This window comes from Diorhabda carinulata, chromosome 9 (assembly GCF_026250575.1).
Source record: "Diorhabda carinulata isolate Delta chromosome 9, icDioCari1.1, whole genome shotgun sequence".
Lineage (NCBI taxonomy): Eukaryota > Metazoa > Arthropoda > Insecta > Coleoptera > Chrysomelidae > Diorhabda > Diorhabda carinulata.
This window is the reverse complement of record NC_079468.1, coordinates 20,790,055-20,810,847: the sequence shown is the minus strand read 5'-3', so window position 1 is coordinate 20,810,847 and position 20,793 is coordinate 20,790,055. Positions and strand designations below refer to the sequence as shown.

The following is a 20,793-nucleotide window of genomic DNA, read 5'->3' as shown; positions in this document are numbered from 1 at the left end:
AATAGTATTGCTCCGTCTCTTGTAGATTTATTATTTTTGATTCATTAATGGACTTGCTGATGTTGAAAATATAAGGTTTACTAAGCTACTAGTGTCAATATGTCAAAAATAGTGGCAGCTATCTAGTGACTGAAGAGTATCCATCAAATTTATGGTTACATGAAATAACTGCCAATAATTCTCGAATTCAAGGATTACTGTAATATTCCCTTCAAATATCTGGATTTACTCACCCAAATAAGTTTCCGGGAAGTTGACCTTAAATGTTGTTCGTAAACTTCAGTATATTACATTATTTGATACATCCTCTTTGTTTATGCTCCGGGATATGCATTTTAGTCCATATAATCAGAAGCTATCTAAAGTTATACAATCACCTAACGGGGTGCAAAACTTTGAATTTCTACAGTTTCTCGTATAATAAAACTGTGGCTAGATGATCTGCATACATATCAGCTGGAGTTTGGAAACTTAAAATTGTTTTCTGTATGGAAAATTAAATTTCCCAAACTTCTCAAGGTTTGGATTTCGTGAAATTTCGAGTGTTACCATAAGTGGTATTGTTTCGCTCACTTATTTCTAAATCTATTTATAAGGTACTTTGCCCTTTTTTAATACATTCATTAACCGTTTCAATTTTACAAGTTTGGATTTGCATAGTGATTTCATTTTAAAAAAATGACTTATATTAATGTTGAATTCAGATTTGAATCGAAAATTTTATAGAAAAACCGTGTTAACCTTATAATAAAAACTGCTAGATAGAATCTTTTCCTAAAACGGAGTGTATTGGAAATTTTCCTTATTGATTCGTCAAATATTATGCCAACTAATGGAAGTTCTTACTCACTTTCAATGGAGCGATTGACCGATTATGTTTAATAGGAATAATCATTCTTTCGAAACAGTTCTTTGTCTCTATCGAGCACATTATCACCTTCACCTTCTTCAATATTTATAAGATTCAACATGGAAACTAAATCTTCAGTTTGTTCAATGTTTGCGACAAATCCTGAAAAATGTGCTTATGCCACGGTAATGTATAATTTTTCTAATTCTATTCTACCACATAGGAGCTTGGTCAATAAACAAAACTAATTTTACTGATTCTTTGTAAATCCCCAAGGAGAACAATAAAGACTACAGCACTTTTTCATAATAACGGCAAATGTTTCAATGGACACTTAGGGTTACCTCTGATCAACACAAGAATACAAATTTTGTCGGATTCATATTACAATGGAGTCTCAGTGATCAAGCCCACAGAAACAGGAGACGACCCCCGGACGCGAAATTGATGTCTTCTAAAAGGATCCAAGATTCCTAAGACCGATCAAAATGGTTTAGATTGAGAGAGGCTTATGTCCAACGGTGGACGAGACATGTGCTAAATGATTTATTATAAGATTACGACTAAGAAAGAGTATGAAGAATTTTTATCTATGAAGGAATTCCGCGTCACATAGTGGGGCGAATTTATGCATTTTGGTGGACACAGAACTAGGACGAAATTTCGACATACCCCATATTTTTTAGTTAAGCTTCAGTTCCTTTTATAATTGTTTATCGTTTGTTTTTTATTAATTAAAAATTCCCACTTAAGATATCTTATGAAAGCGATGATGATGAATTATTAATGAATCATCTTTATTACGCTGATTTAACTTTATTATCATGAGTTCATGCAGATGAAACATAAGAAAATTTAAAACATTCATAACTATAATCGTTCAAAATTGCTCAGAAATCCATCTCCACAGAAATTAACTATTAGGTTTATAGTTTACTTTCCATTAATAATTATCTGCGGGTCCGTGTCGGTCTCTTTATTTTTAATGTTTGTTTATACTTCATAAACTTTTTATTGTCTTTAATCCTCACGAATTTTGAAAACAAGAAAATCAATGAAGAAAGAAAATTCAGTATGAACAAAAATCGTGACGTTTTCAATTTTTTAGAACAAAATAAGATTATGTCCGAGCATATGGACAATGGATTCACGATCTTGGACTAGAAAAAGGAGTTGTTTGTTCGCGAAACATTTATTATGAATAAAAAATAATGGAAGTTTACGTTTAATTTTTTTTTGGACGGTCAACAGTCAGGTCAATGATTTGTTGTAGCACTTAAAGGTGACGATTGGTTCTAGCTTGACCTGACATCACTTCGCTCGAGCGAGCTATATACTCAGCTTGTTCATAATGATTTAAATTATTTTTTATAGATAAGTATTCTTGAAGTTGAATCTCTATTTATTTCTCCATTTTGGAATATTATACACCAAAATCTAAAAAGTTATGCATATCTTTTTAAACTGCTAGTAGTACCAAATCTGGCACTAATACTATAAGTTGTCGAGCCCTGTATAAGAACTTTACTTTTTCAAAAAGCACTAGACCAAACTGAATTTTGCAGAGGGCCATATATTAAATTTTGAACTTGTAGGCGGGCCAGATTGAAAATAGAAAAAATTAAATGAATTATAATTACATTTATTGAATTTAATAATTATATATGGTTGTTAAAAATCATATAAAAAATGGTAGGTAATCATGTTGAGCTCGAGGATTTAGATATCTGACTTGTCTTTTTTTTGACAAGCTCATTGATGTCAAGTATCATATTCGTTGTAGCTATTTTGAGAATTTATTGGAGATGTTCATTCGTAAGTCTTGTGCGATGTTTGTTCTTATTTATTTTCATGACGAAAAATATCTGCTCACATAAATAAGTGCTACCAAACATGAGAATGTGTCCTGCATGCTTTTTTGATTCCAAGTAATTATCCAAACTCTTGAAATATTGTCTATAAAATGTTATGATGAGCGTTAATCTCATTAAATTTTTCTTTCAAAATACTGTCCGATTGAAGATCTATCAACTACATTTGCAAATGAACTAGTGCCTGTGAAGGATTGTTAAAAATGGTGAATTCCATTTCATTCATTTTGTGAAAGTCTTCAAAACGATTGTTGAATTCCGTAATCAAATTTTGCAGTTGAGAATATTCATCCAATTTTTTTTGGTTCACTGTGACAAATGATTTTAAAGCGGGAAATGGTTTGATTGTTTACCTGATTTTGAAGCAAAAGAGAAACAAACTCAAGATAATTTAGCAACAGAAACATATAAAATGGTCTAAGAAATAGAAAATGTATTCGAAATATTCAAGAAACGACCAATCTACAATCACCACGCCCCAATATGAATGACGCAATAACGATAGGAAGAGGGAAACACAAATCCGAACAATTTAATTCAATTCTCTTCTCGTTTCAGCTATATTGTGTAGATAATGAAGCCGCAACAGGGTTTGATAGGACAGACGGTAAAGTTTCTGTGGTCGACGAAACCCACAGTATCAAATTTTCATTTCAAATTCCTTCCATTTGTTCAAGCAGCTGAGATTTGATGCGGGAGAACTGAGCAAAACGTTTTATGTTAATTCTATTTGTGTACTAAATTTTTAATTCCACAATTCCTTATTTATAAAAGCTTGAAGTTGAGTGAATATTCAAAACAAAAAACTCTAATTTGGAAATTAGGAAATTTTCCAAGTGATACACTATTATAAGTTCCTACTTTGGAATGTTCTTTCAAGTTCAGAGAATTATCTTTCCGAAGAATGTAGTAGTACAAGGTTTTTGTTTTTTCACAATTCAATCAATAATTTTTGATTGTGTTCCAATACCTCTTGTAAGTATTTTCAATATATAATTACAATTTATGATAATTTTCTTCAGAATGTTTCTTTGCGGCGAACGGTTTCCTTGGCATTTATAACGATCTAAAAATCTACATATATCTCGTAAACCATAAACTTTATCGAGTTAAACAAAGACTACCTTAAAAAATCGATTGAAAAATTCATTTTTACTACCATTAGATTGTACAGATTGTCCCTGTAAAAGTTACGTATTGTTAACCTTTAGGTATGAGCCGCCTTTGGTCCTCGAATGTATAATTTAGAAAATATACTTAAAGGTCGTATGAGAAAATTTGTGGGTGACAGCATTATTTTCACGTCATCTACTCACTCTCGAATTTTTTGCATTAGAACCCGGAACACATTCGAAGAAAAGTTATTATATAAAACCCTATAGAAAAACATTTATTTTATGTCACTATAAACAGTATTTTTTGCCTGAAAAATCCAAAAACAAATGAGAATCTTGGCGCGACATATGGAGTAAGACTGCGATAGCACTACATATTCCATTTATCTCCAACTCCTCTTTCCATTATCCTCCAAATGATGAAATGACACCATTTATATTTGATTCAGCATTTGTTTCCATGCTTGCAATCATTTCAGCTTGATGCAGTCTCATATTAAGGGTTTTGTTTGGTCTACCCATCTAGTTGGAGATATGCCTCTTGGACGTTTGTCTTCTACTTTCCCTTCTATAATTAATCGTTTAATTGTTCCCGATCTTCTAGCTATATGTCCCAGGTACTGCAGATACATGCGGTTTATCCTGGTTAGCAGCTTACGTGCTCTGTTCATGATACTCGTAAGAGTATTCTATAAACCCACATTTCGAGAGCCTCTATTCGATTTTCATCTGCTTTGTTTAAAGTCTATGTTTCCGCTGCGTAAATTGCAATGAAGTTGATAAGGGAATCATCCATCTGCACCTAAATTTATTTATTTATAATGTTTATATGAAATTATCTATTGAAATTGATTTTGTAATTTTCTCTTGATTTGTTTCTTTCCACAATTTATGAATTTAATGTTGCTTTAGATGAATTTGCATCAATGACATTTGATTTTATGGAATTGCGTTGGAAAAATCTAAACAAAATGTCAATATTTCATGTTTTATCAACTCGGATTATCGTCAACCGCGATAAAGCGTCAAATGGTTTTAATCGATTTTTTTTTCTGTATATTGGACTTTACATATTGATCTGTTGTATTATTTCAACCAATTTTATAATATGAACACATTTTTTATTAGAATAAAAACCAAAATTGTCCTTGCCTTTAATGTATTCAATGTCAAAATCGGATTTTAAAATGCATTCTTGTCAACCTGCAGGATATTTAGTGAGTACATGTAAACGATTTTGTAAGAGCTTTAAATGTAAACCTTGTTTCATTTACGTATCTCTTGAAATATTTTATACCCCAGTGGATTGTAACGATATTAACGTCCAAAAATCGTCAATTTCTAACACCAAAGTCTAACCCAGTTCCAGATGACATAGGCAGTTCAAATTTGGCACGTAGATAGGTAATTAGGTGAATAAAAAGGATTTTTATCATTTTATTATAATTTTTCAGTTAACTGATTCTATTAGGAACACTTAACTTGTACTGTAAGTTCAATACCACCCTCAATTTTATTTTAATCCAAATATTTATGTTTTAATATTTATACAAGGGTCGTCTTTTTAATAGACTATAAATAAAATACAAGTTCATATGTACAGTACACTTACGGAAACTTTTTAACATAATCACAAATAATTTATTAAATTCTTTTCTATTGCCGGTATTATTCGAAAAAAACGTGAATTAGATTTATATAATTATGTTTTTTTGAACTAAAGAAAGTAGTCTGAAATCAGAGATTCCTAATTCCGGTCCTGATAGCCATAATCAAATTTTCTATGCGATTAAATAATTCAGATCGCTGCTGCAGGCATTGAAATCGTACTAATAAATTTCGTTCCTCGGTTATTATATTCAATATGTTTTTGATCCTAGAATTTGGAACAGCACAGCTCTCGACTATTCATAAGCATTTGATTGTACTAAAAATGGAAATGAATGCTACAATCCAAATGGAAGATATTTAAAATGAAAATTTTATACTCGGATTCGACAAAAATTATTCAAGAAATTTTGTGTCGTTCGAAAGCTGGACAGTACTTACTTCTTAAGTATATATGGTAATAAAAAGTATTTATTTCACAAATAACGTGCGAATTATAATAATACGCTTTTTCATATTCTCTCGAGATATATCATTTCCTCTAAGGGCTATTTCTATCTTTATTTTCATTTCAGTCTACTTCAAAATTATGATAGTTTAGGTTAAGTCTACTTTGTAATTTGATATAAAATAGAAAAATAATCTCATCTTCTGAAAAAAAACTATATATTTATTACTGTACTGTAAACAATTCTTGCACAAAGGAATGTTGGATTCTTTGCAAAGATATTTTATCTTTTTTTGATATTTTTCCCTTCTACATCTTACACATCTTCTTCTAGTTTGTCCTCTAACAAGAAGATTTGAAAGAGTAGCTCCATATAGTTTTCTTTTTTTAGAAATAGTGCCATTTTGGGCGTCAGTAAAGAAGTACTTGTCATGCCTTTGGTGATGAGGTCTTCAACAAGATTTAGCAGACAGAAAAGGATTCTGTCAAGTAAAGTAGAAGTTTCAGCAGATACGCGGAAGAGAATGAGATAAGCGGCAATATCCAGTCCAAAAGCCGAATCGAATTATTTTGAATTTGCATTATCTGCTCTGTTTCGCACTCATTTTCTCAATTTAAATCGGGAACTCTTGCAATAGTAGAAATGAATGGTCGAGGCTCACTTTCTTCAGCGTTACTAGGCACATAGTTATAGCTAGATCCCGAAGAAGAAAGGCTGTGACTTCGACATATCACTTGCAATTTTCTGTTATCCCTTTTCAGATAAGTCTAGGCGTTTAATTTTGTCACGAAAATCAATAAAAAATAAGTTACAATGATTAGAATACTCCTGATTAGATCTGATAATACAATACTCTGAAATCTGCTGGTAAATATGTACCGTCAGAGAATCGATTGGTGTCACAACAAAAAAAAGGGTCAGAAAGACTTAACATGTGATTTGAAAATAAAAAATGTGATTTTGCATCACATAACACAAAAAACGTTTAACACGTTGAGTCCCAATCAAACTTGATAAACTTTTCTCTGGTACAAAAATATTTTTTCTATTCTTACGTTGTGTGGATTCAAAAAAAAAAAAATAGAAAAAATTATTCAAATTAAAATTTGAGAAAAAATGATGTTTTTCGTGTGTTCTGGGCCTGAAGTAAAGTTTACCCCTAAAACTTTCCACAGGGCCCAGAACGAGAGGTGTTGATGCTTTCTAAAAAGCATGCTGATGAGACAGTAAGGATGGACACAAGATTAGTAGTGGTTGTAAAGCCTCAAACCGTGGTCGACTATAACAAAGGTGATACATCTATCTGACCAAATGGCAAGTAACACAAACAACACTTTTTTGAAAAGGACGATGATGTGGTATAAAAAAATTGCTATTGAGCTGTTATTTGTTATAGAAATGATAAATGTCCATATTTTTTATAAAAGAATAACCAAAAAGAGAATATAGCAATTACTGATGTTTTAAGTGTAGCAAATAAGTTACTGAAGAAAGAAACTATTCATGTTGGTGATGAAAAGACGGCAAAACCAAAAAAACCATTGCCTAGTGAAAAAGAAGGTTTAAGTCAAAAGGTGTAGGATGTAGTGAATAAAATTATTGTAAAATTCAAAGTAAAAAAAGTGTTTGTCTTGGAAAACCACATTATTGTAATCAGTGTTTTCCGAAAAATAGAAATAATTCAGATTGTAATAACAATTTTTCAATTTTATATCTATATCATAATAAATTTTTCGTCATGTTTTTTATACAAAATTGACAATTATGTCGAAGAAAACAAAAAATATGAAAACTAAAACAAAATCAAATGAACCAAGTGTAGGATAATGTTCCAAAGTCCCAGGACGGTCCAACCTTACTGTGAAATATATTTAAATACTGTTCCTTGGCCGTGAAATAAAATATGTCGTGTGGTACATAGGACCGCTTTAGTTTGTGGGGAAAGTTCAGTTGCGGGCCTATGGATCGCATCAGAGCTCAACGTGTTAAACATACAGAAATCGTTTTTAATATCTACCTAAACATGTAGTTAGAACGTGGAATAGGAGTTCCAGGCGTTTTAGAAAATCGCTGGTACATGTACGGGTTAAATCCAAATTGTCACATTTCCATGATGTCTTTGTTTCCTGTAGTTAATTATAAATATTATCAATATTTTATTGGTTGAAGAATCATCATCTTCTTGATAAGACATTATTTTTTATGTTTAACTGATCTCCTTTTTCTTGTTTTCAAATATCGACTTTCTATTTCATTTCAATTCCAAACACCTCGTCGTCGATTTAAATTTTGTCTAAAAGCTTGTAAAATCAAAGTTGTAGCACTTTTAATAAAAGTAATGATGATATTACAAAAAATAATGCGTTATTCTGCTGTAGGTTTAAAAAAATGGGACATCTTCAGGTCTCTCGGTCTGACATCTTCTAAAACAAATTTTAGTGCTATGATTTGATTGATTGATATGAAAAAATGGGAAAATTGAGCACACAACACGACGTTTTTTTAATATGGTGTGATTTTCAGCAATCGACATTCTAATAATTTCCAATCCCATGATTTACTGATGGACCCAGTCAAAATAATAGATTTGCTTAACGCCAAAGTCACTAAATATTAAAAAGGGTTTGTCTCGGATGAATTTTCAAATCATGTTACAATTATCAGTAAAAAGTTTTTGACACTACAGATTGCCGTAATCCTTTTCAAGACCTTAATGAGCCAACTTCTCCTCCAAAAATTCTCAACACGACATTACTTATTGGATTTCTTGGTGATTAGGGTCAAAGTTTGAAAGTTACTGCTTGGATATTGGCCTTTGCCGTTGAAAGTACAGCATAAAATTATTGGAAAAGAGTAGATACAGAAGCGAAGTGAATAGTGGATTAGATTTAGCTTTGATCTAGAATTAATTTCAGATCCTCTCACTGTTTAATAATTCATTATGTTTGCTATGGAGGATTACTTGCCAAAAATATGAAATTTATTAAATTTCAACTGTATCAATCTGACGTTCGCACACAAATTTACAATCTATAGATATCCTAAATATCTGGAATGAAAAATATACATGGTGTCTCATAAATATTGTCGGTTTTTAATTTTCACTTTGTTTATTGAATAATTATACAAAAGAAACGGCTGGATATTCAATGTATAGCCTATGGTATTTCATAGTTTTGAACCAACTCCCATCAAATAGTTTGAGACTTGTAAATCCAGTTTTTGGGTTAAATGTAGCACTGCATTTTCAGCATTTAATTTTGATGCATTGCATGATTTCAAATCGCGATGTATCTCTAGAAGTTTCACGGCAGTTGGAGAACCGACAAGTGCTTGATTGGGTTTCTACTGTTTCTCTTGTAACCCCGATATCACATGGAGCTGGATGACCTGAGAGCAACGATACTCAAGCGTCGAATCTCCAATAATAAGATGAAATAACCAACCCTGCTTCGTACGGTCATTAACTGTGTCTTCAATTTTATTTTCACACCTCTTTCCATGCTTTTATGACGGCTTCAAACTATTATTTCATAAAAAGAAAGCAATTGTACTCTCCACAGAATTAGAAACTACACTCAACTTATTTTCTCAATCTTAAGTTGCGATATGTTTAAATAAAGGAATTTTGACATAAGAAAATCAACATTAGACCTCATATGAACTGATATGAGTTTACATATAGTACAATTTTCCCACCAGTCGAGTTCAAATAGTATTCCATTCAATCATCATTTGGTCAGGTAATTTCAATTTTGATTAAGCTCTGATTGGATCTATATTTTCATCTTACCTGTCACCAAGTGCAGCAATCTATTTTGAACATGTAATGACGGATTATCTGTATCATATATTCAAACCATTGTTAAATTGGCCAGATTATTTGTGAAAGTGTTTCAAAAGCTCCCCTTGGAACATCGAAAAATCTTTTTTGGATTTCGATATCGAGGTTATGTCATATGTAAAATGTGATTGATGGCGATTCGAAATTTCCCGTAAATAGTTTCGATAACTTGAATGAGCTGGTTTTCATGTCTTGCAACGACAATTAAACAAGTTTCAACTATTAGTTTCGTTTTTTCATTTGTTTAATTTAGATTTATAAAGTCCTCTTATACTAATAGCTCCCGTACTATCTAAAAATTCAAATTAAAATACAAAAAGTCCTGTTTAAATTATCAATATAAATTTATGAGGTTTCAAAGAGTAGGATGATAAAAGAACGGAATCTAGTTGCCACTTCCAAATTTATATGGAAATAAGCGTTGTAGCACAGAAGCCATAAAATGGGATTCATCGGAAACTGAATAATATTTTCTCCGGAGTTGATGTATTTTCGAAATTATTGTTGACAAAATCTTTATATGATAATGATTTTTTGTGAGATATAATTTTTTCATAACAAAATTTTACCTAATAATCATAAAACAATTTTCTATCTAAGTCTATGTGGAATAGCGCCGTCCATGGGTTCTTAGCGTAAGAGAAAGGTCATAAATAGAAAACCATTTGATTATTTCTCAATATATTATCCCTTTATTTCCACACACTTTTCAAAACGTCCAACCAAAGCTTCTTACTCACTAATCTCTAACTTCTTTTACCATAGGTGGAAAGGTAATATTTCTTTACCATTTAATTCTTCTTTTCGCTTCCTGTTTAGCCCGTCTCCGATTCAGTCCTCTTCCCATTCCCATTTTTTTGCTATTCCTCCTCTTCATTTCCTTCTGGGTCTACCTCTTCTCTCTGTATGTTTCAGTTTCCCATATAACCTCAACTGTACTGTCTTGTTTTTCAACCATCTCACCCTTAAAGGAATTGAGAGAATACCCTTGCAGTCTAATAATTATAATCAGGGTTTTTTGGCGCTTTTAGTGACCTTTCCTTTTTTTAACACGGGATCTCCTTTCTACTATTCTACCATTCCATAGAATTTCTTTTAAAAGTCGGATCCTCGCGGCAAAGCTCTAAAAATCGCTAAAATTCTTAGAACACTTGATTCGGAAATGCCGGTTCTTCTGTTTTTAAACACCGGTCACTTGAAACAATTTCTTCTACCTTCTACTGGAAGTATTATTATTGTCAGAAGTTGTTTGAATGTGACATATTGTTGACGATGGATTGAATGAAAATGAATTCAAATCCTTCGAACTAAGTGATCAGATATTCTATTTGAAAATGTCCTAAGAAGAGAGTAGATTAAAATTTTTAACTGAAACTGCTAAAGTAGCTTTTGATTAAAAAAATTGGACAGAAAATACATTAAGTAACTTGACATGTCCGAAAAGCAGAAGTGGTATCTCGATTTCCGATGAATTTGATAAGGAAGATGTAAAAATGGAAGACATAGTACTATGAGAAAAATATGAAATGTCCTGGTGAAATTGTCTGTTGATATCCAAATTGGGGAGTGAGATAGGTAACAAGATGCATCCCTAGGGATAACCTCAAACCTTTCTTAGTTAGAGAAAGCTTCTAAGACAACCGATAAGTGAGGACGCCAAACCGTACGATATTAATTTATTTAGAAGATTGTTTTGCCAAACTCTGTCAAAAGCCTTCGATATGTGAAGTGCGATTGCCCAATATTTCTTTATAACTTCAGTCCATACGTTAGGGACATAAGCCAGGAGGCCCCCGGTTGATCCATATTTATGGAAGCCGTATTGATGGTCGCTAATGATGTTAACAGACTCAAGATATCTCAAGTTTTGATGGTTAACGACTAGCCCCATGTCTTGACAATGGCTGGGACTAAAGCAATCGGATGGTAGTTATGGGGTATGGGTTGAACCAGATCAACTTTCCAATCTAGCTACCGAAATTCATTAGACTTATATTTCTGAATAAAAAATGAAAACTGATTGTGAAGCATATTTTTTCATCTGAAAATATCAGTATATTAGGAAAATATCGAAATTATTGATATTTTAGTATAATCACCAATAGCTACCTAAAAATTTATTTTCCAATTTATAATACAAACATTTTTAATTCAAAAATTTCTGTTTTTGACTTTGGCGGATGATTTTTATTTATTATCACTTTCCAGGATTATATTTCAAGTATTGTCTTTAATATAATTTTCATATTCACAAATAATTGTTTCTTGATGTAGCTTCTGCTATTACTCTAATTCTACAGGGTGATTGATTAGTGTGATAGACTTCAAGGCACTCTTTGTCCTTATAGGAATCAATTCGCAAATTTTGGGATTATAGCCATTAAAAGTCGTCCATTTTTCAATTTACAATCTTTCAGGGTGTTTCAGAGCTGTGCCATTTCAAAGTTACGTTTTTTTAAACGACACATCTTATATTTTATTGCATATTTGTAATCAGCTTGACTTATTACAATAATTTGGAGTTGTGATATGTTCTAAGGGGTATTCAAAGAGTTCCACCCTTTGTTCCATTAGAATCCATCAATACCCTGTACAATGTAGGAGAAATTCAAGAATGAAGTTCTCTTGTGGCCAAATAATTCGAATGGTGGTGAAAATTCTGGAAAATGATACATTTCATTAATATTCATAGAATCAGATAGCGGGTGAAACAAAATATAAATACATCATTTACACGGTTTTTCCCAGTGAATTACCCTAAACTACCAACATACTTATTATTTTATCAACTATTCCCTATACCTAAAATCATAAGTTATTGAGATATTTTAATTTTTCTGTATTAAACGATAATAATTACGTACCTACATCTAATCATTTAACATTTAACTGTGAGTTGGTTTTCACATTAATTAATCACCCTGTATATTAATAATTTTTATATAAAAATCGTTATGATATTTTTCAGTTATTCAGAACTGACTACTTGAATAGTCTTTTGGAATATTATCTATGAAATTCCATTTTGAAACGGCATCCAACTCAATCGAACATTCACAAGTTGTGTAAATTATTTTGATATGACTGTGAAAATAATATGCGTCTAATTGAATTTAATTATTCAAACGTGACAAGCACAATCAATTTTATAATGCATTTTCCTTTAAAAGTAATTAAATCCTAAAAGTATTTTTCATTCCCAGAGATACGATTACTTTTCTAAATCCCGTAAATTCCTGTTTTCAGTCTCTTCAATCCTAAAAGTCATTACCACATTTTCTTTTTAATTTTATTTGTCACCGAATCTTTTATTTTGTGGCTAGATTCACTCGACTTAGAGTGTTGGTGCTGACTGCAACGCGTAGATAGATGCGTTGTTTTAATAGTAATTCAATTTAATGTTTAATTGCTACTCTGGAAATTTATGCAGTACCTGAACAAACTTATATTCCTTTGAAAGATATATACTGCAATAAGATTATTTGATTTCAAAAATTCCATGTAGAATTCTACATTGAATACTTCAATATTTTATTGCAAATAAACAACTGAAATTATGGGGCAATCTCAATGCTAATTGACATCCGCCATAATGTAGTAAGGTAATTAGAGAACAGATGCGCTAAAAAGTGACATGGCGCAACCGCTAATGCCACAGACAAGTAACGACACAGTTAATGTTGAGCAAGCCGCCAAATCGGCTGTGTTCACAAGAGACAAGCCTATATCCCTGATGCAGTTCAAAATAAACAAAATCCAGCTAGTAGTTTTGAGAAAGGTGATGATGATCTACAATCTTCTTGTAGTTTTCAGACTGTTGGTGTAACTATACCAGAAAAATGAAATAGACAACCCGCGCTTTTAGGAATCCAACTTCACTAAAATATACCCCTAGAAAATTACTAGAAATCATCCGGTGAATATCAGTTGTTTTGGCTGAAATATTCCAAACCAAAGTCCACTCTATTCAGAGAGGAAATCATAAATATTTCCATGTGTTATAAGCTTGGAGCATTTCGATAAAGAAGAAAAAACGGATATAAATATGAATAAATTCCAGTTCGAAGCCCCAGATGATATTTACTTAATGATGAAAGTTGTAATGATAATAGGAGTTGCTTTCACTTTTAATACTAACTCTCAAACCAGGATAGAATGTTTGCGCCCCAAATTGAGTGAGTTTTGTTGGGCCTTCAATATTTACCTTTGGATGGTTTAGTTTGAGCAGTTGAAGTGCTGTTTTTGTAAATTAGAATAGGAATATTCAATTAATTCATCACATCCAATAACTATGATAATTTACTATTTTCAAAAGGTTTATATCAACTGAGTACTCAAGTACCTAACATTTTTTGAGAAAAGCTGCATTTTGGAACTAGCAAATAACTCAAAGATAGATTGCTTCGAATTGTGTGAACAGTATACGATGTTAGCTCGAAGATAAACCGCAATTTTTGAATAGATGCTTGAAAAATTTAGTGTCTCAAAATTGGCTGCACTGGATGTTAGACTGGTCTGTTACTAATTGTAGAGAACAGCTGGAACCACGTAACCTCGCTTTTTAGTGTACGTATAGCCATGATGTATCAGTGTCTGTTGCAAAACGCATCATTATTCGTTTCTTGATCAAAGATAATGTACAATTTTCGGAAATTTATCGAAAATCACTCATGCAAATTCAAGGATAAATGCCTCTTCAAGACTCCATTGTATAAATGATGTCTTGAAGAGATGCAGCGCCATAGAACAAGTGATACCAATGAGATCATGAACTCATTTTGGCGACAAATTTGGTTGAAGAAATTGGCATAGGTTGTATTGAGCAAATAATTCACAGTTCGGTTAACGAAAAATTTCAGCAAGATTGGTGCCAAGACATTTGAATTTGTAGCAGAAATTGAAGTGCTATGAGGTTTACAAGCGTATCCTGGAGCGCTTTAAAGAGGAAGAAGAAGAATAGTTACCACTGAAGAGACTTGGGTACACCACAATATTCCGAAGAGTAAACGCGCGTGTGGCCTGTACTGTAGTATTTTTTCATCCTTCTGAGGATTCTATAGAGCCAAATTTCCAATACTTCAATATCTTCGTTCAAGGTTCAGGACTCAACTCCGTAAAACAGGATAGAAGAATGTAAAATCTCAGCATTATTCATAATAATAGCAACGATAGTGACAGTTGCAAATCAATAAGAGATGTTGAATTAGAATTTAGTTCATTCAAAGTAAACTAGACGTATAGTAATTTAAAGAAATTATATTTATTCTTATAAACTATGAATAGAACGGAATTGGAAAAATTGCATAAGGATAGTTGAATTATGAAACGTAGAAATGGGATTTTTGACTTTTGATGATTTATTATCAAAATGCATGATACTAATTTTCCAATTTCGCAAAATGTTCGTAAGAAAAATGATTCTATTCTACCAATTTGTACGTTTATTTCATGTGGAATTGCTGCATTATCGGAAACAGTCAGCGAATATGGGCATGACAAAAATTTTAAAGAAGCAGCTGGCAATGCAATATTTGTTGTATATTATGAACTAATGTGATTTTTATACACTTATATACCATTCTGTGGATCCTTTAATCATTAGTTTGTTCCCAAATCCATAATTACGAAACACTTTTCTACAAAAACCTTGAACGCTGAATTTTGAGAATTCACAAATTTTAAAGAAATGATATTTCAATCAATCTTCTCAGAAACTTGGAAAATTTTATTCCCGATTTTCAGTCTATATGTCAATTATTTTAAAGTTCTGATACTAAAAAAATCACTTGATAACCTTCTTGAGGAAAGATTATCTAGTAAGATGTAATTCAAATTATTACGTGAAAGAAAATCAAGTCCTAGATTTTCAATAATTTTGTAGCCCAATTCGAAGACAAAACTTTTCTTAAAATTCTCCAACTTTCCCCAAGTATCTACAAATGATAGTGCCCAAAGCATTCAGTGTATCGTATGCCATAAAAAAGGAATAAAAGCACTTTTAAGTGATTCTCTCGAAATCATATGAATTATTATGATTCATTGTTAAGCATTTCTAAAAGTTCTTTGCGAAAAGTTCGCAAAGAATCACTAAGACGAGTGTATGTCTCAACAACTGAAATTGTGCGAATTCTCTTAATAGACCCTCACGGCATCTAATGGGACAGAACCGAGAGGATTGCTGACCCGTTATCGCCGCTCTACGGCTTTAATGGGCTTCTGGGTTTGTTCCATTCCCCGTATACTATAAACTGCGTCAGAGTAATTTCGCAAAAGCGAATTTTCACTTCGGAATCCCCGTCTAATCCGTCGACGCTGGGAGATCCACTTGGACAATGGAAAATGTAGAATTTATTCTAATAGAAATTTATTTCCATCAAGAACGTATTTATATGCATATGGGGTTTGTATTGGAAGAATTGTTCCGGGAAATGTCTTATTTTGATGAGCCAAAAATTATTTGGCGTAGAAATTGTGAATATAATTACAAGGAACTGTAATGAATCCTATGATATTGTTATTTTCAACTTGATAATTGATTTATAAAATGTGGTTTATGTTTGAATCACTTTCTAAATCAATATGTTCTCATCGTATCCACCTGCATATCGATTTATCTTTTTTTTCCATGATACATACCTAATTAAGTAGTTTTACTGCTTGGTTTGAAAAAGTCATTTCGTATTTTGTGTGTCTACAATTTCAAAGAAATTCTTTTATAACTATTTTAGTCAGAATGAAAAAAGTACCAAAATCGCACATATTCTAATATAAATGGTTAACAAATATTTAATTTAATCTCTGTAACTAAACTTACATCAAATTTTAAATGCATTATATAAAAATCAGCTACGTTTTAAGATATAATTACTTAATATAAGATGATTACTCATTATTTTCATATATACGAGGTCTGGCTATTAAATAAATAATAAATATCTTTTTTATACACATTTCAAAACACTTTTCCGTCAATATTATAGTATTTGTGCAGTAGCGGTTTGAAACGACTGAGTGCTATGAATTGGTCTATGGGGACAATTATTTATCTTGTGCGCGTTTTTTGGATTGTTGTAAGAGCTTTAGCAAGGCAATGTTGATCGTTTTTTTCGACTTTAACGGTATCGTGATGACTGAATGGGCCCCAGAGGGTCAGACTGTCAACCAGACTTACTATTTGTCATTTTTGGTAACACAGCGAGAACGGCCCAAGTTCTGGAAAAACAACTCGTGGATTTTGCACCAGGACAACGCACCTGACTATCTGTGAAGCTGTATTTGGCCAGTAAGTGTACTCCAGTGCTCTAATACCCGCCGTAATCACCAGAAAAACGGCAAAGCTCCTAAAGGTACTCACCAAAGAAGACTTCCAGTACTGCTTCCATCAATGGAAATAACGTATGGAAAGGTATGTGGCGAGGGAAGGGAAGTATATTGAAGAGGAGCATTCGAATGTGGAATAATTTTTATAATTAAACCCTTTTTAGTAAACAGTATCGTTATTTAATAACCAGACCTCATATATCGCTTTCGCTATAATTTTTCTGGACTCCATTTCCCTTGATAGTATTTTCAAGGACATATTGCACCTCAAAGCTTTATATGACATTATAAGTTCACTCATCAAGTTTTTGTAATTTTCCGATTTATGATTTTCTAGAAAATATTGGACATCGTTAAAAAAACATTTCCAGGAGTGTTACTGAACATATAGTATTTTTAAAGTTTCTATCTTATATCAGTTGAATTATAAATATTACTCTCCTAATTTTGCCCCGCTGAGTTTGGGTTTGTCTTTCTGATATATAAATCCACAGCCAACTTCAGTTATAGCTTTAAAAAAAAAAATTAATCACCCCTAGCAACTGTGGCATGATTGGAATGTCACTAAAGCGGATGATTTACGCTTGGGCTTTGTATAGTGACTTTTCTGTCTTTTAACCAAGCTACAGTCCAAACAAAAGTGCAATGACCCCAATATTTCCAACCGTGATCACTGTATTTAATTTTTTCAAGAAGGAATCTCATATTTTCGTCTATTTAGTATCAGAACCATGAGCAACCGGCACTGAAGTTATGAAAGAGAAAAAAGATTCGTGGGAATATATGATATAGGAGTTGCTTCTCTGCAGAGCTGGGGTTGTGGTGTTCTAGCTGAAAGAGAAAAAGCCGGAAGAGAACGAAAAGAGAACTTTAGAGAGTAAAGCTTTTTTTGTTTATTTTTATTTTACTTTTTGCTACCATCAGGGTACCATCATGAATATATTCGATACACTTTGTTGTTATTGTGTGGTATAAACGGTAAATAGTGAAATAACAATAGATGTAACGGTGTAATCAGCAATTAGTCATATCGAATATGAATGGGGTGGTAATTATGTCGAATAAGACACTTTTGTAACCACAGTGTCGTCATGTCAAAAAAAGTATGAGGTTATGCTGTAACACTGCTTTAATATAATTTTGGAATCGATGAACAATCGCCAGTGATTTGGATCATAATCAAAATTTAAGAAATTCGTCAAAACAGAAGGGTTATTTCAATAGACAAAAGTTTTATTTTATTGTCACGATCTCAAATTTTCGTACCAGGAGAAAGTGCATTTCAGTCGTTTAATTTAAACCCTACAATCGCACCCTGCGTTTACCAGTGTATTCATTGAAATTATTTAACCTTAAAAAATTTGGTCAATCAATATACACGTATGTTGTGTAATAGTTTTGTAAAGTATCAGTAATTTAGTTCATAATGGCTGGTGATAAAATTAAACGGTAGAACCGTTTTTCTTCATCAAATTGTTTATCACCGGTTGGTAATAACTTTAGTATAGCAAGCATTAGATTTGAATTAATGTACGTTAAAACCGACAAAATATACCTGTTTCGTGCCATATATCGCAGTTTAAAACATAATGCGACAGTCGAAACACACCCTTGGTCAATTTACTTCAATCCTCACAGAAATTTTATGTCGTTTTGCGGTCAGAAAGCAATTTTCCCTCACGGAGTTAACAGAGGGGACAGAAAATCAACTGCAAATTAATCCTGGCTCAGAGAATCACGATTTGAGTTTACTTTCTGGAGGTTCATTATCCCCGACTCTTAATCCTTTCTTAAGTTCCTCTCGATCTTGAGGATTAAACTTTTGTCTGAGAACAAATTTATAAGTTAAATGTGAAAGTATTATTTCCACTAATAAAGCTTCAAATATTTAGCCAAACTTCACTTAACACCGGTTCGTTGATTGAAAAAATATTTCAATTCTAATTGAAAATTCCTTTTAAAAATTTCAAATTTGACAATTTGACATATTTCAGTCCCTATCAATTTATGACTTGATAACAAAAACTTGCACAAGTCACCAAAGTCAAGTCATATTTTGATACAGATCAAAATAGTGGACCTGTTTCGAACGTGGAAACTCAAAAAGATTTAGAAACAAAATTTATAAGGTGTAAGAAATTGAAGAAATTTTTATATATTTATAGATCTATAATCACTATAATATATGTGTTGAAATGAATTTTGTCTACTTTTGATGAATCTATCAATAACGATACAACTATTTATATATTCTAACGTTGGAGTTTTTGAAGAAATTAATTTGTTATCGACCTCCCACTCCATTCGAGAAATTCAATAAAACCTCGGAATGTATGCTAAATCGTCCTCTATCTATCTACACTTCAAGCAAAAGTAAATTATAATACATTTGTGGTGATTTGATTTTTCATATTCGCTGGTAAGTTTTTCTTTGCTTTCTTTATTGTGCTCACAAAAATTTCAGTTATCTTTCTGGTTTTCCTTTTGTTTTAAGCAAATTTTGTATGATAGTTTTCATATGAATTCGAATTTTCTATTTATTTGGGAACAGAACGAATAGAATAGATTCCTGTTTGATTATATTTTAAAAAATATACATTCAGTTTTTTTTATATGTTAGATCATAAGCTCCTTTTGTTCAAATTTGTTCTTTCTACTAGTTCCTTCCTTCGGAATTTCCATCTGTGTTCCCGTTTCCTTTCTCATTATATTTTTGTCACGCTGTTCTACAGCTGCCAGGTTGGGTGTTTCGACATCAATCACCAGACTACACAACCTCAACTCTAACATCTGAGAATCCAGTTGAGAACTGCAACCATCCCGGATTTCCATAGATAAGTCCCATCATATTTTCAGCTTTCTTCCATTGAATTCCATAATTTTAGTAACTGTAGTTTGTTACGTAGATATTTTTCTTATATATTTTGGTTAGTTCTTGTATCATCTAGTTCCATAATATTATTATTTTTTAAAACTAATGATATACCATGAAATATATCTTCAGTAATATTTATCTTTCCATTACATATTACCATAGATTTATGAAAAATTTACTCGAAGTACTTTCTTTCACCGTTTTGTAAATACTTCCTTTTCAAGGTAATTTCAATATTTAATATAATTCTCGAAACCTACAAAACTGATAACCGCGAAACCACGTAGCTGTTTCAACATGGTTCGAAACCTTCATTTACTGAACGGTTGATCACAGTTTAGTGTGTGTTGTTGCTTTGTTGAACTTGTCGGACTCGCTCTTTGTCTCTAGTTCAACTTATCCGAAATAAACAGAACAAATCAAATAGAACCGTTTAATTGGTCGAATTTTACCAAGTGCCAAATACTCAATTACACCGAAATCTGGTTGGGATTTCAGTAGTTTCAGAAACTAGGATGTTTAAAACTATTTATTGATCTCCTTAATCATAGCGAGACTCTAAAGCTCAATGCGGAATAGTTTGGGTATAGGTTTAATAAAAATGTAATTAATTATTTTGTATTAATTAATAGTATATCATGCCTCAGTGTATAAAGGAGATTATTATTTGCGAGCGCTAGCGAGAGCAATAAATTACCCAGTGAATAATACCTCATTACACGCGACTAGAATACTATATTTTATCCATGACTATTAAATATTTTTGTTTTTATTACATTATTAGAAATACTATTATTTTATTCTAGGAAATTTGTCATTCAATGTATTATTGTTCATTTAAACATCCATTCCAAGTTGATT

General features: G+C 31.9%; 1 protein-coding gene across 2 annotated transcripts in view; it reads left to right on the top strand.

Moving 5' to 3' along the window:
• Nucleotides 1-20,793, top strand: part of LOC130898004 (protein O-mannosyl-transferase TMTC2-like) — a 276,788-nt gene that overhangs the window by 80,421 nt on the left and 175,574 nt on the right. The gene's annotated exons all lie outside the window — the stretch shown is intronic.